The sequence below is a fragment of the Chiloscyllium plagiosum genome, unplaced genomic scaffold, assembly GCF_037043375.1.
Source record: "Chiloscyllium plagiosum isolate Xiang-an unplaced genomic scaffold, Cpla_swu_hap1 HiC_scaffold_32, whole genome shotgun sequence".
NCBI lineage: Eukaryota > Metazoa > Chordata > Chondrichthyes > Orectolobiformes > Hemiscylliidae > Chiloscyllium > Chiloscyllium plagiosum.
Window position 1 is genome coordinate 29,991,911 of NW_028270170.1, and position 17,440 is coordinate 30,009,350.

The 17,440-nt window shown below is 38.8% G+C and overlaps 1 protein-coding gene across 2 annotated transcripts in view; it reads left to right on the forward strand.

The window, feature by feature from the left end:
• The window catches only part of spop (speckle type BTB/POZ protein), a 125,472-nt gene that overhangs the window by 32,701 nt on the left and 75,331 nt on the right, over window positions 1-17,440 (forward strand). For both annotated transcript variants that reach the window (XM_043675190.2, XM_087977885.1), the window contains exon 2: window positions 9,606-9,695. The gene's annotated coding sequence lies outside the window, so the exon portion shown is untranslated. The remainder of the gene's footprint in view (window positions 1-9,605; window positions 9,696-17,440) is intronic.

Genomic DNA, 17,440 nt, shown 5'->3' on the forward strand with positions numbered 1-17,440 from the left:
ACCCTTTCTTAGAGAGACAAAAACTGTCCTCAGTACTCCAGGTCCCACCAAGGCCCTGTGTAACAGCCATAAGATGTCCCTACTTTTGAACAAAACTCCACTTTCAATGAACACTAATATACCATTTGCACTCCTAATTGCATCTCCCTGTCTATCTTCATTCACTGGTGTACAAGGGTACCCAGGTCCCTTTTGTATGTCCACTCTCTTCCCAATACTCTGCCTTTCTGTTTTTCACTGTATAACTTCATATTTAGCACATTGTAATGCATCTGTCATGTGTTTATCCATTCGACTAGTTTAAATCCCTTTTAAGCTCCTTTCATACTCCTCAAATCTCAATCCCATTTTGTTGTCAGCAAACTTGGAAATGTTGCATTTGGTTCCCTCTTTTAGGTCATGCGTATATTAAGGAGATTAAGAGTTACAGGTAGAAGGCAGGAGAATGGGGATTGAGAAAATATATCAGCCATGATTGAATGGCGGAGAAGACTTGAAGGGCTGAATGGCCTAATTCTGTTGCTTTGTCCTGTATAGAATAGCTAGGGTTCAAGCACTGATTCTTGCAGTCCTTGTCCAGTCAGCCTGTCGCTCTTAAAAAGCCCCATCTATTCTTTTTCCTATCTGTCATTATTTGATAACCTACAGCATGTACAATGTTTTGCTTTTATATCACTACTTTGTGGAACACTAAAGTGTACAGTTCATCTACAGTGCAACAGGTGCAGCACTTCTTTGAAAAGAACTTGACCTGCTCAAGTACTTAAAAGCACTTTTGGAATATCCTACTACCATATTGGGAAATGTCTATTGCTGGATTAATTTATTTGAATGCACCTAAATTTATTACTTCAAAAATTTAAGCTGAAATTTTATTAAGTGAGCAGTAAACTTTTTGATTCATTATGCTTGTGTAGATTTTGAAATTAATGCTGAAGAAGTAAATTTGTGGTGCGATTTTAAGTCAGTGATATTTAGTGAGCCATTTAATTAAGTATAGCACACCTTTTGTGATTTACAAAATGAAATAACTAACTTAAAGAGCAGCATATAGAGTAGCAAGATGCATGTTGACTTTTCTTCTAGTGTTACAACTGAATTTATTTGTCAAGGTCAAGGTTAGGGGTGTATCGGTTTTGTACTGTTGCTTGTGCTTTGTTTTGTGCGTCAGCAAGGGCAAAGTTGTTAGTGAGATTCAACAGTTATCATTACACATGCATGGAGTTGAGAGCTGTAACACAATGTTTCTTATGCTTAGAGGCCTGAAAGGTTATGCAAAATATATTAAGGAAGGCCAGTGGAATAATCCTGGTTTGTGAAGCAGAATGGTCAAGGCTCATTGCATTGTATGACATAATGGACTTTTTTCCTCTGTTTACACATCTCTCTATGACTCTATGACCTGGAAAGATGTGATGTAAAATTTATTTCGAGGGATGTTTTCATGCAGTGGGTGGACAATAAACCTGACTGCTGAAAATGACTTGGGTCTGTAATTGGTTCATTTGACTCTGAATTCATTCAAATAAAAATGAAGAACTTCTGAGCCCCTTAGAATTATGACAAGTGGATATTTTTACACTGTTCTATAATAAAGTTGATGCAAGCCATTTGACCCAAATAGTTCATGTGTTATGCTATATTCAAGCCGACGCTGAGATTTTCTTATCTAAATCTAGCGTCCTAACCATCTATTGTCATCTCCTCATGCTTCTTGGAGTCAGATGTACAGCATCGAAACAGACCCTTTAGTCAAATTCGTCCATACCAACCTGATATCCTAACCTAATCTAGTCCCATTTTCCAGCACTTGGCCCATATCCCTCTAAACCCCTCCTATTCATATACTCATCCAGATGTCTTTTAAATGCTGTAATTGTACCAGCCTCCACTTCCTCTGGCAGTTCATTCCATACACACACCACCCTCTGTGTGGAAAAAGTTGCGCTTTAGGTCACTTTTACATCTTTCCCCCCTTGCCCTGAACCTATGCCTCTAGTTCTGGACTCCCCCACCCGGGGGGAAAAAAACCTTGTCTATTTATTCTATCCATGCCCCTCATCATTTTGTAAACCTCTATAAGGTCACCCCTCAACCTCCGATGCTCCAGTGCAAAACAGCGCCAGCCTATTCAACCTCTTCCCTATAGCTCAAATCCTCCAACCTTGGCAACATCCTTGCAAATTTTTTTTGAGCCTTTTCAAGTTTAATAACATCCTTACAATAAGGAGACCAGAATTGCATGCAATATTCCAACACTGGCCTAACCAATGTCCTGTATAGCCGCAATATGACCTTCCAACTCCTGTGCTCTATGCTCTGACCAGTAAAGGAAAGTATACCAAATCCCTCCTTCACTATCCTACCTACCTGCGCCTTCACTTTTAAGGAGCTATGGACCTGCACTCTAAGGTCTCTTTGTACAGCAACACTCCCCAGGACCTTGCCATTGAAAGTGTAAAAGTCCTGCTCTTGTTATATAATTCTATACTATTTACATGTCGTCCATGATGGTGAATTTCATGGTCTTGCCACTCTTTAGGTCAAGTTTATTTTAAATTCCCTAATGAATTTTTCAATGGACTTAAGCTGAGTATAATTATTGTACTCATTTATTTTAATGGAGATTTTCAAAAGATTTTGTATCTCAACGTTTGTCAAAAATAATTATTACTCCTAATGTTAAGATGCTGTGGTTCTACACTCAATCCTGATTAAACAGTTGTTGTAAGTGCTCCTTGAAAGTAAATCAAAATGGAACAGAAGTCCCACAATCCTTTTGATGCATCTTTATCTAAGTTTCTGTTGTGGTGTTAACTGCATACTGAAGAAAATCGAACTTGTACTTTGAAGTTTATACTTATTTTAAGGGTAAGAAGACTCTTCATTTTAATAAAATGGTTATTCCTGCATCCTTCCCTAATAGAATAACTAATATCTTATTTTGCTCAACAAAGTAAATTTGATTTGTATAACCTGAGAATCTGTTGAAAGTTTTAATAATTAGGTGATGATCATATTAAACTTTGAATTCTAACTCCATAATGTACGGTTGGCATTTGGTTTTGAATCCAGTTTATCAGGTTATAAAGCATCTCTTTGGGATGAATTTTATTTAATATCTATAGTTGGGGCATATTTGCTGTTTTGGAGTCCTATTGGTGAAGAGAACTCCAACCTGAATTCCACTACTGTCCTTTCTACAGTATGCTTTCTCATTGAGACATAACATGGATATTTAATTGGACCCTCTATTGTTTCTGAGCTGAATATGTAACATACTATGTTTTCACTAAGTATGGGTGTTAGGGTGTGACAACTGTTACAACCACAGCCAAATCAAAGAAAAATATGGAGTAAACTTTGGATTTCAGGATTCTTTCCAAAGTGTTGTAATGTATTAGAAATGAATGAATGGCTATTAATTCAAAATTAGACTAGTTATTATTTTCAAAATTAGACTGGTGCCATTTTTCAAAACTGAGTTATATTTGTCAAATTCCAATTTTTGTTTCAAAAGCTCTGGTTCAGTGATTTTATTTGTTAACTTTGCAGGGACTGAGGAAAATCTTTAGGAACTGATAGTGGGTGTGAACCATTTCAATAATGCTTTGAGAAGGAACCTGTTCAGGAGTAAAAGTAAATTTATTTTTTTCCCTGATGTAAACATGCTTGTCTGCTGACAAATTTAAAAGTATTTAATATTTTTCAACAAATTATTAACTATTCAGCTTCAAGTATCTATTTATAATGTTATAGTGGTAAATAAATAAGGGTCAATTTACTTGGCTCTAAAAGACTAATTTCATATCGTCAGATCGTGGCTTAAAACTTGAAATTAGCCTGACCTCTTGTTCAGTGAGTCCCCAATTCTGGTCTTAGCTCATGGCTTTCTGGTGATTTGTTCTGGAAGATGTAGTGTTTTGTTAACAAGTCATTGGTTTTTGAAAAGTTTGCTGGATTAAAACTTTGACTTTCTAGGAGTGGGCTTGCAGTGTTTGCAGGAAAGTTTTTTTTTGTTTAGAATCTTTGTCTTGTATGAGTTGCAGTTACTTTGGCCTTTTGTGATTTCTGCAAAGTGAACTGAAGGCATGACACTTCCTGTAGCATTTGTCTGTAACAATGTCCAAAGATGTGCCAGTCAGGTGACTTGGCCATGCTAGATGTTAGGTGTATTAGTCAGAGGGTCATGGGTCTTTGTGGGTTACTCTTCAGAGGGTCAGTGTGGACTTGTTGAGCTGAAGAACTTGTTTCCACACTGTAGGGAATCTAGTTTAATCTAATCATGAACAACAAAGTAGATGCAGGGAAAGGTATGAAAAGTGATTATTTCTTCAAGCAGATTTTAAAAGAAATATATTATAAATTACATGGACTCATGGCACATCCACCTGGAAAGTGTATGTTTTCTAGACCGATACGTGAATGGCCAGGGAGCAGAGAGAGACAGATCCTTAGAAAATAGGCAACAGATTTAGATAGGATCTGGATTGGCCCAGGCTTGGAGGGCCGAAGAGCCTGTTCCTGTGCTGTATTTTTTTCTTGTTCTAATGAAGCTGGAAAGCTAAAGTTAGTTTGCATGATGTAAATTAAGAATCTCTTTTATTTTGTTTACGGGTGATCCATTGCTCCATGTTTGAAATTTGGGTGTTGAGACATTTTTATATCATTGAAATATCATGGAAATCTTAGCGCAGTGAAGTTTCGACTACCCTTTGGTACATTAAATTCTAAGCTAGGTTAGAAACCTGAGCTTGGCATATTTGCAGGGATCTGCCATCATGCCTCAAACAGATCTTTCATGGGGGTCAAACCCTATTCCAAGATTTAAGCATATAATGTAGGCAGGCATTTGAATGCAAAATTAAAAATAGTTACTACATTGTTTGAAATGATTTCTGTTGGGTAGGATGTTTCACTTGATTAATAGTTACAGTGCCACTAATTGGTCAAGTGTGCATGTTCTTTCTAGCAGTGTGGTCATGTTCACGTAAAAATGTTTAAATGTTTTGTCCCTTTTACCATGAAGAATTGCAGTAACAACCAGGTTTCACATTGTTATCCTTTCAGTTTTAAAAGAAAGGAAATCTGTTGAACCTATGGCATCTGTGGCTTTAGAAATAGACCTATGTAGTATAAAAACAGGGATAATGTGATAATGTGAAAACATGGTACATCTTTTATGAATTGCTGGGCAAGGCCTTGAGTACTATCCAAATCTGTGGAAGACCTATTGTCCCGTTTTGCCCCCTCAGTCGAAACAAAATGCTCAGACACAGTAGAGATTTACCTCCTTCATCTTTATTCCAGGCCCTGGAGAGAGGGCATGTGAACAGTGACCCTTGTGCACATGAACAAGAGTTTATGGTCTTCTCTGCAAGAGCAGTTTCTTAATAAATTATATATAGTCATTTTAGGGGGAGGAACATTCAGATAAGGCAACATACATGCTGATTGTAACAGTCAGTCACTCAATAAGTGTCAAGAGTAAAGATTAAGCCATCTGCTGTTACACATTGAATGTTCTTAACCTTAACTGGCTTCACATAATGAATACTTTTCATCTTGTTAAACTGACCTTGCTTCCAATATTGTTAAATGACTGTACATAATGAACGCTTTCCCACCTTGTTAACTAGCACCCCATTGTTAACTGCAAGTTCTTAGCTGATCGGAGTCATGCTCAGCTGAACTTCTTGTTTCACAAGACTCAAAACTTAACTCATTTCCTACCAGTTTATACCTTGTATATTTTCTCAGACCAAGGAGAGATACAGATGCGATTCTTTAGAATGGTATTAGAGAGTCATAGAGATGTGTAGCATGGAAATTGACCCTTCAGTCTAACTTGTCCATGCTGACCAGATATCCCAAAGTAATCTAGTCCCATTTTCCAGCACCTGGCCTACATCCATCCAGATGCCTTTTAAATGTTGCAATTACACCAGCTGTCTCTACTTCCTCTGGCAGCTCATTCCATACATGCACCACCCTCTGAGTGAAAATGTTGCCCCTTCGATCCCTTTTATATCTTCCCCCTCACCCTAAACCCATGACCTCTAGTTCTGGACACACCCACCCCAGGGAAAAGACCTTGTGTATTAACCCTATCCGTGCCCCTCATGAATTTATAAACCTTTATATGTCACCCCTCAGCTTCCACTGCTACTGGGAAAATAGCCCCAGTCTATTCAATCTCTTTCCCCCATAGTTCAAACCCTCCAAACTTGGCAACATCCTTGTAAGTCTTTTCTGAACCCTTTCAAGTTTCACACTATCCTTTATGATAGGAGGGAGATTAGAGTCCTCCTTAGAGGAAGAAGATTAAAGGAGTTATTTCCGTAGTTTCGTTGGAACACCTGGAGAGAAACTGTTTCTGCTGGTAGAAGGTGTAAGATGGGCACAATTTCGGGATAATGGGCAAACAACCTGACAGGGATTTGAGAAGATTGTGTGCACAGAGTTATATTTCAAAAGATAATTAGAATTTGAACACTGGAATTTATGGGGCCCTGAGGAAGGAGCAAGTAAATACAAGTAATTGAGATACCTATTTGGTAGAGACAAAATGGCCAGATGTCTTGTCTCTCTTTGATTCTAACTGCAAAATTTAATCCTTTGCACTGATGTCTTGTATTTTGTTGTGCTGCTGTGCAAGCCAAGGAACATATGAAGGTCCTTCTAGTTTTCTGATTTGAACTGAGCATTGTAACTAGGGTTTTCAATTGATATAAATTACTATCCAGTGACTGAAGATTTGAGATGGGATAAGGCTTGGCTGTCAAAAAATCTTTTTTGTTGAATAGTTGATATGATCTGAGACCAGGCACCAAGGTGAAGAATAATTTTGGTTCAAAGGCAGTAAAGAGTTTCTGCTGCAGTGGTGGCAGCTTGAGCTGTTGCTTCTAGTGAAATGATTGAAAATTGAGATTTAAAAACTCCAGAGAAATTACACAAATGACGGGCTGTAAAACATACATAGCCCATGAGGTACCAACTGCTCTGATAGCAGTTGAAATGCTGCAAGCAGCTGTGTTACTTTGATACCAAAAATAAACATAAGCAAGGTCATCCATTTGTTCCTGTACTACTTATTAACTGAAAATGAGGTGTTGTATAAACGGTGGACCTGATGCTTGCAAGGAGCGAGTTGTGGATTAGTTGTAATAAAGAATATGATGGCATCTATAATGAAGTCTCACTGAAAGTAGTACATTCACAAAGTTAACTTTGTAGACAATCTCCAAGGACAGCATGAGAACTAAAGAACGGGAAGGCATGAATCTCAAACTGATTAGAATGTTGTTGCAGGAACAGTGCAGTAGACTTGTTTGCAGCTGTTGAAAGTTTGTATTCTTCACGTTCTTGACCCCTTCTGAAACTGTTTATTCCTGTTGATTTTCATGGACCTTCAGGTAGAATCTGTTTGAGTTGTTGGCTTTTTTTTTTGTAACTAGTTCACCACCACATGTCAATAACATCACAGGAGCAGGGCCTTTGGCCCACCAGGGTTGTGCTGATTCCTAATCCTTATTTAGACTCACTACCTATTACCCGTATATAGTTTTTATTCTTCTGTTTGCCTCATTCGTGTCTGTCAAGATGCTTCTTAACTGTAGTTAATGTGCCTGCTGTGCGTTCCAGGCATCCACCACCCTCTATGAAAACTTTTTTTCCCACACTTTTCCCCTAAACTTGAACCTGTGCCTTCTTGTAGTTGACCTTCCCACCCTGGGGAAAAGCCTCTGACTGTTCACCCTGTTTGTGCCCCTCATCAATTTGTAAACCTCCATCAGGTCGCTCCTCAGCCTTTGTCTTTCCAGTGAAAACAGTCCGAGTTTATCCAATGTCTCCTCGTCACCAAAGCCTTCAAGAAAAGGCAACGTCCTGGTAAACCTTCTCTGCACCCTCTCCAAAGCATCCATGTCCTTCTGGTAGTGTGGCACAATTGTATGCATTATTCCAAATGTGGCCTAACTAAAGTTTTATACATAACATAACATAACTTGCCAACTTTTATACTTGATGCCTTCTTAGCCCCCTTATCTATCTGTGTTGCCACTTTGGGGATATGTGAACCTGTATACCAGATCCCTCTGTCACTACTCCTTAGGGTTCTGCTACTTATTGTGTAATTCACACTTAACTTTGATCTTTCAAAATGCATCACCTCACATTTGTCTGGATTAAATTCCATTTGTTATTTCTCTGCCCAAAATCTGTAATTGATTTATATCCTGCTGTATCCTTTGACAATCCTCCTCACTACCTGCAACTCTGTTAATTTTAATGTCATCTGCAAACCTACTAATCGGACAACCTACATTTTGCTTCATTTTGCGTATTACAAACACACCAGTGATCCCTGTGGTACACCATTAGAGATCTCTATTCCAAAAAGTACACTTTCACTGCTATACTTTTCTATAACCATGCCAGTTTTGTATCCATCGAGCCAGCTCACCCTGGATCCCATGAGAGTCTACCAGTTTGCTGTGAGGTGCCATACCAGATGCTGTATTAAAATCCATGTAGACAATATCCACTGCCCTTCCCTCATCAATCATTCTTGTCACCACCTCATAAAAACTCAATCAGGTTGGTGAGACGTGACCTTTCCTGCATAAACCCCTCACTTAACAATCTGTTCACTTCCAAATGTGAATAAATCCTGTCTCTCAGTTTCTTCTCCAACAGCTTCCCACCTTTGATGTCAGGCTCACTGACTTGTAATTACCTGGATTACCTGTTTTCCTTCTGTCGTGACTTGAAAGAAAAACCTGGCAAGAGAAAGCATCTTTTTTCTTTAAGATAAACTCTTTCATCCTCTGTATGATTTGTATTTTTAGATTGCATAAAGCAAACATAATGACAATTTCTTCAGTTGACAGTTGGGCTTAAATTGTAGGTTTCTTGTTTTGGGTGTTAAAAGCATTGAACATTTGATATTTCTCTGGGTTTTTAAAATGACGAACAGACAAATGTCAAGTTTGAATTTCATCACACATATCTTGGATTTGCAGATGTACATATTTTAATTAACTTGTTCAAGCATTTACATGTCTCATTTCTGGAGCAAGTGAGATTTGAATCTGGATTCTCTGAGCCAGAGATGGGGACAATTCTACTGTGCCATAAAACCATCACTTGCCAAATTGGCATTTTCTGGGATACACCAACTTAAGTAGTAGCAGTCATTAGGATTGCGTCACTGTTTTGTGCTGCTATTTCAGCAGAAAAAAAGAGGGAGGAAAGCCTGAGTTAAAATCCAACTTAAAGCTGACCCTTTAGGGTCCTTGATGGTGGCTGCTATCAAAGTAGCCTTGACTGCCTTGTGGTCCGATGCAAGTTGACTTTTGGTTACAGATGGTTTGGTGACCAAGAAGGCGGAGAAACCGTGTTGAAAAGTGAAGTTTTTTTCCCTCCAAATAATTTTTGTACTTACTAAATATTGTCAAAATTCACACATTCTGGTTTTCTTAAGTTGATATCTAGTACGACTAATGCCAAATTTCTAATACTATTAAAAGTAAAATGGAAGCACTGTTTTAAATAAAAATAAAATGAGGCAAGTTTTTCAGCAACTTTTAAATTTTTTTTTACAGGAATGATTATAACTGAATTTTGCGGTTAAAAGGTTTCCTGCAGTACTCCGTGGTATTGAAGTACAGAGAGACTGTAATAAATTAAGAAAGGTGAGTGTTTTTCAGTGCAATAAAAATCATCTCATTCTATTTGAGTATCAAGTGGTTAATGAAGTCCAAGGTGCATATATTCATACACAGGTTGCATTTGTGCTTTTAACATATCAACCTGATTGCTTTTAACATACCAACCTGATTACCTGTACACCTGTAATTGGGTTGTGAATTGGTTATTGGATTGTGACTCTCTTGTAAAGGTGTTTTGGAAGTTCACTTTAATCTGTAATGTAGAGTGCAGATGGATGTATTTTTATTTGACTCTACTCATGGTACCAAAGGTACCACAAATCGGTGTTTGAAATTTTAAGCTATATTTGTCTCCTGTTTCCTTTTTCCGATAGTCACCCACTTAGCAGATATGCAGGCTTCTCATGCAGCACTCTGCCATTCTGAAAGCACATTACTGAATGTTTCCATGTTTTATTACATGTGACTCAAACACCAGCCAAGGAATTTTTGGAAAAACATTGGCAAGTTTTTGACTATCAATATTGCTTCAGAAAATGTGGCAATTTGTCATGAAAGGTAGAAATTGAGTTGAGATTTGCTACAAAATCAGTAATCACTTTTGACAGATAATGTCTCGGAGGTTTGACATCCGAAAGCCCTGAATGATTTGCATTGCTTTTGTATTAGCTTAGTGAAAAAGGAACTTGCTGGCAATCTGCCTACAGGTGTCAAAGAATTGCCACATTTGTTCTACAACTGAGAATGAATCTCACTATAGACAATTAGGACTGGTGCTTTGTCTGAAAAAAAATCCTTGTTAATTTAGTATACTGACATATACCTTGACCTAAAAAGAAAAATGTAACCGAAGTCTCTGTCGTTTACCTGGTAAGTTGTTCCTAATGATTTTAAACTAACATTTTTAAAACCATTCTCCATCTTTTTTATTTTGTCAGGATTAAGGGCGGATAAAAATCAATCTCTCTCTCTCTCTTCTCTCTTCCCCCCCCCCCCCCCCCCCCTCCTTTATGTTGTGCAATTTAGTAGCAAGCATTAGCTATTAGATTACAGCTTAGCAAAATATTGAATACAATCAAAAATTCTAATAGCCTGTTGCTTGTCTATTGCAAGGGTTTGGAACACAAGTTGGGAATTTTATTGACACTTGGGTAAGCTGCATCTGGAGTTCACTTTTTTGATTCCAGACCTCAAAGGTACATTCACTCGAATGATACCAAAGCTTAAAAAAAAATGAAAGTACAAAGTAGATAAAATTGGTTTGCAGTTCTGTGTTGCGATAATTAAGTTCTAATTGAGGTAGTGAAAATGATTTAATAGATGAGCTATGTCTCTTAGCACACCAGTTTTAAGATTGGGGCTTAGAAGTTTAGAGTGAACTTAGGGCACATTACTTCAAAGAGTTGTGCAAGTATGGAACTGACTCCTCAAAAAGGCATTAATGCTGGATTAATTGAATGTTTCAAAACTGTGATACATTATTTGCTGGTGATATTAGGAGTATGGAGTAAATTGAGTTAAGGTTCTGATCAACCATATAGTGGAGCAAGGCTCAACTGGTTGAATGGCATTCTCCAGTTTGTATGTTAGTACTGCAATTTCAATTCTTGTGTAGCCATTCTCCAATGGTTTATTTACTGACAAGTGGAAAATAAGTAGCAGGTTTAAATGATAGGGAGTTGAGCACGAAGCAGTTAAAATTGTCAATTGAAATTATTGAAAATAATTGCAATTAAAAAATTGTCAAGTATACATTTAAACTAGCATTTCTGATGTCATTATCAGGAGTGTTTAAGATGTAGAAAGTTTTACTACAATCTTTCGGAGAGTGAGCAAGAAGCATCCAGTGCAAATTTGGAGCCATCAATTATTCAACTGGCAAAAAGTGAAGCAAAGGTGAGTTCTTGTTGCTGTAGAGGAATATGGCAGTAGGCAAACTTTAGCAATCAAGTTGTTAAAATCATACATTCCAAAAAATGAAACTGGATTAGGTTTAAAATAGTTTCTCAGTAACATGTATGTCTGGTTTGTAGATGGTAGGTTTTGTTTCTTGACTTCCAAATAATGTTTTTGATATACCAGGAAGACTTATTGTGTACAATCCCCACTAGTGTATTCAAAATGGAAAATTGAGGGATAATTATATTTGCATGTTATGTCTGTCCAAGTGTTATCATGCAATTCAACTTTCATGAAGAGGGAGGGAAGGAAAAGAGACATTGGAGTCTTGCCCTTAGAGAAAGGTTTCAATTCTCAACTGGCTCTGAGAGAAAATAAGTGAAAGTAGTCCTGGTACATGCATTAACCTTTTGACTAGCCAACTCTAACTGCAAGTTGAGCAGGTAGTAGATTTAAAAAAAAAAGTTTCTGTCGTCATTTTACATATTTAATGTTCATTTTATCCTTAATACATAATTCCTCAACCTTGTCAATTAATTCAGTGTGCTAGTTCTCCTATAACTCAGTAGTTGCGTTCAAACAAAACCTCGCTTAATACAAATAATGGGGCCTATGGGAAAAATTAGGTTGGCAAAAAGCATCACTAACGATTGCTCAAACCTCGCCCAAAAGTGTAATGCAAAGTATAGCGCAGCCTGAATGAAGGTTAAAATCCTATTTATTAACAAAACAAAAAGTTATCCCAATACACTTTAAAAATGTAAGAAAGCTACTCTCTATACAGTGCCTCTCTCAGCTGCTCTGTTGGCAGCTGGCATTGGCACATGCACAGCATGACATGAAAACTGGGGCACTCATCGCTCATTCACAGAGCGGTACGAAGACCAGCACCAATATCGCATGTGCGCAGGCATGGGAGCATGCACAGAATGGAAGGGCTTATGCCCGAAACGTCGATTCTCCTGTTCCTTGGATGCTGCCTGACCTGCTGCGCTTTTCCAGCAACAGATTTTTAGCTCTGATCTCCAGCATCTGCAGTCCTCACTTTCTCCTCCAGCATGCACAGAATGGCAAGAACACTAACACATGCAGAATGGGGCGGAGATTTCGGCGCGCCCATTGGTGCATGCGCAGGACAAAGTGCATGCACCGATCCTCACTGAAATCGGGCTATTGTCAATGGAGGTAAGTGATCTCCAAAATACTGTTCCCTAATTCTTTAGCAACGTTATAGCCAAATTGCGCTGCCGAAACCTGCATTATACCACGACTACCTGTGTTTGACCTGATCAGTAGTTTGTCAGTAGTCTGAAGCAAATTGGAGGGAATCCAATGCAGAGGCGCTGGTAGTGTAGAATTTTTACTGTAGGTGACACAACATAAAGGGCAGTTGATTTATAAGGGATGTGCGATCACTAACAGAAGAACCAAAGCTCTCCTAAAGTACTCTGATATGCCATCCTACTGGTGCTTGTGTCTTAAGAGTCATCTGTACTATTCCAAACTTGACAAGAACTAAATCCTACTTGGTTACAAATTTATTGTCAATTATTAGATTACTCTCTCTCCAGTTTGGAAAGCTAACTTGGCTTGGTAACTGCTTGACTTCACCTCTGAACCAGGTTGGTAAGTGCAGATCATATTGAATCCAATTACAAGCCTTAATGTTTTTTTTAAAAAAAAAGTAGTAAAAGCTTCCTTTAAGTGTAGTAGCAATGAATACGTTTTTAAGAGATCTGTGATATGTGCATGTTTCTGAAAATGGGCAATGTAGCAAAATTACTGTCTAAGCTCATGTAAAAGTTTTTTTTAGGCTAGTTTTTTAGTCAGAAAGTAAGGAATCTGCTTGTGGATGAGAAATATTTTCAATGAATTGAAGCTCACCTCCCCGTATCTCACTGTTTACAGAATTACTAGGCCAGAGATTCGTCTTACCAACCCTGCCCACAAAAGTCAAAGTATTTTCATTCTTGAGTTGTAATTTTAAAAAAAATAACCTCTGAAGATTGAGTGTTAAATACAGAAATGAAATTCCTCAAAAACAAAGCCATATTCAAATTTACACAATTTCATTCAGTTTTTAAGCATACTGCTTAACAGCAGAACATAAAGAATGTGTAATGAAAATCCATTAAAATTACCTTCCTCCTTGACCTTTGAACCAAATAACTCCTCCTGATCATCTTAATTCATGGTGTAATTTATCAGCAAAAATGCCATCATTGACCATATCAGTCCATGAGTAATCAGTTTTTTCCATCAAGTGTGCAAGTGAGTATAGAAATAGGAAATTGGGGCAGATGAATGTGTAGCTCGAAAGTTAGTGCAAGAGGAAGGGTTTTAGGTTCCTGGTTCACTGGGACTGAATTTGGGGAAGGTGGGACATGTACAAATGGGATGGTGTTCACCTGAATCGCACTCTGATTAGCAAACCTACCTGCAAGGATGTTAGTGCTAGTGGGAGGAGTTTAAACTAGTCTGGGGGGTGTGGGGTGATAGAATATTGATGAAAAAGAGACATCATGCTACAGCAATGGAAGCACATCAATTTCAGCCATGTTGAGTGTCAGTAAAGTAAGGCAAGGCTGAATGGTTTTTATGTTGATGTTACAAGTGTAATAGGTAAGACTGTTGAGTTAATAGTGTTGACTGACACAAGTAAATATGATATTGTGGCCATCACAGAAACACGGTTGAGAGAAGATCAGGACTGGCAACTCAACATTCTGGGGTATGGGATGTTGAGGCGATACAGAGGAGGGTATAGAAAGGGTAGTGATGTAGCACAATTGACTAAGGAGTCAATTACTGCAGTAAGGAGAGAAGATATGGAAGGGTTCCAATAAGGGATAGCGCAGTGTTGGATCTGGTTCTAAGGAAAGAAGCCTGGCAAGTGTTGGAATTGGCAGTGGGGTAACATTTTAGTAATAGCAACCACTACGTGATACTGTTCAAATTTGTTCTGGGTAAAGAAAAGGATGGCCTAACAAATGATAGGGCTAGGAGAAAGCAGATCTTATTAAAATGAAGCAGGATCTGACCACAGTTGACTGGGATCAGCTCTTTGCGGGTAAGTCTGCAGTGGGGGGCATTCAAAAAGGAGCTGGGGAGAGTACAGATCCAACATGTATCCTTGGAGAGAAATGTCGGAGCAATAAATTAAGAGCACCCTGGATGTCAGGACAATTCAGGACTGGGTAAGGAAGAGGAGTAGGGCTTTTAGCAACTCCAAAGGGAGCAATTCAGCTACGTGCTGAGTGGAATATGGGAAGTGCAGGAGGGAACTTAAGAAAACAATTAGAGTAAAAAAGGGGTCATGCAAAATGACTTGTAAACAGAATTAGGGAGAATCCTAGGACATTTTTAAAATACACTAAAGGCAGTAGATTATTAAGATTTTCGCAAAGATCTGTAGCTCTGGTTGTGGCTGAGGTAGTTGGTTAGCTTGCTGAGCTGTTTGGTTATCCTGCAGACGTTTCATTACCATACTGGGTAACATCATTAATGCGATTTCTGTGAAGCGCTGTTGTTCTGCCGCCCACCCCTCCCCCCGGGTTTTTATTTGATTTTTAAGAGTTATGAGCTAACCAACTATCACAAGAGGTTAACTGGGGAAGAGTAGGGCCCCTTTGGGACCAGAAGGGCAAACTGTGTGAGAAGCCACAGGATATTGGAAGGACGTTCAATGAATATTTCTCTTCAGTCTTCACTCTGGAAGAGGAGGACATAGGTACAGAATTTGGGAAAAGGGGCCATGAGGAACTTTCACAGTTTGAAATAGGAAATGAGGAGGAAGTGGAGGCTCTGTCGGGCTTAAAGACGGACTGAACCTCTGGCCCGAATGAATTGCATTCCAGGCTGCTGTGGGAGACGAGGCAGAAAATTGCAGGGCCTGTGATTCAAATTTTTAATTCCTCTCTGGCCACGGGGGAAGAGCCAGAGAACTGGAGGATGGCTAATGTGGTTCCACTTTTCAAGAAGAGTGGTAGAGCTGAATCAGGAAATTAGAGTCTTGGTCAGTGGTAGGGAAACTAATTAAAAAAAATTATGAAGGAGCAAATTAATAGCCAATTGGATAGGCATTGGTTAATTAGGGATAGTCAACATTGGTGTTAGGTTCTTTTCCTGAGGTTTCACACACTAGGTGCAATTCGCCCACTCCAACTTCTGCTGACAGTTAAGTTTATTAAAGCCTGTACAAGCTAGGTGACCCCTTTGACACACGTGCAAAGTCCAGTCAAGAGGCCCTGAACAAAGGAAACACATCCCCTTTATACAGGTCAGTTGGTAATGCTCACAGGTACTCCAGCCACTCCCACCTCTATAACCACATGTTACCCCAGATACAATAATGGTAGGATGAGGTCATCCTCAGAGATAATGTAAATGCCCTAGTCCTGGGGAATTGTTATGCAAATAATTACCTGACTCTGTGATTACCCAAGACAATGTGGGTGTGATGTCTTGGCTTCAGGGTGGCTCTTCAAACAAGTTCTGGCTTTGCTACTTCCCTGCACGATGTCCGTGTGATATACTTCAGTATCGGGGGATGATCTTGCAAATGAATTTGATTGGCTGGGTGATGGCTATGAAAGCATTTCTGAATGGAAGGGACTGAATGAGAGCTTGACAATAGCAGTAGAATGGTAATAAATGGCAGCCCAAATGAAGTGTGGATTACAGTTGATAGTCATCTAAATTCCTGCATGCTGTCTTTGAGACAGAATGTCATCCCACCATACACTTTCAGAATGTTCAGCTTCTTGGAGAAAGATGCATAGTTTAATGCTTTGACATTACATTAATGTCCAGAGAGAGAGTACAATTTAATCTTTTAACATTACAATGGTTTTGTCAGAGGGAAGTCATGCCTAACAAATTTTAGTTTTCTGAAACGTTATCGTGTGGACGAGGGAAATTTAGTTGATGTGGTTTATATGGATTTTAGCAAAGTTTTTGACAAGGTCCCACATGGGAGACTGATTTGAGAAGGTTAAAATACATCCTGCCGAAAGTCAATAATGAATTCCTTTATTTGTTGGCATTGAGAGCCAGGTTCATCTCAGTGCACCATTTGAGATGAGGCAAATCGATAAAACAAGAGGCTGTTTTTCTGATACATCTGATGAACTAAACCCTCTAATCTGGGGTGGAGTCCAACTCTGATTTAACAAGAGAATTACCAGTTACCCCTCTGAGAAGTTAGTGGCTCAGCTTCCAATGGAGGATGGTGCTGAACTCACCAGGAGTGGGAATCTCTGCAGGGACTGGTGTGAAGAATCCTACGTGAAAGCCATACATGCCCTTACTTAATGGTGCCAGCATAAATCAGTCAAAGGCCAGTTTAAATACCCAAAGTTACGGGCAGTAGAGGGGTGTGTAAGGTATATCGGAGAGGGGCGACAGTGGTGTTATGATTGGTCCATGAGGTAATTTCCTCAATTTGTTATAGTTAAACTGCTGGATGAGGCGGGATTAATTGGCCAGTCACCCACCTCTCTGGTTGGTTGCAACATTTATGTTTTAAAAGGAGCCAATTTAACCAAACACACTATAATGTTCGGTCACTGACACACAAACCAAGGTTGAAAATCATTTTTAACCCCTCAGTTTTCCCTGGAAGGGTAAAAGCACAAACCTGCTGCAGCAGATAGCTGAGTCGCAGTTTAGGAATTAGCCTCTGCTTGTCTCTTTAGTTTTTGACTTTCTGTTCAAAGTTTCCCTATCTTTGTACAGGTGTAACATTCCAGGATTTCTTTACAGACAGCTACTGAATTTCCATCCACTGTCAAAATGGCCATCTTAGCGCTCTTTTGAAAAGAAAGTATATGTTGGAATTAAAGTTATGTCTATAGGTGATGCAGAACTTT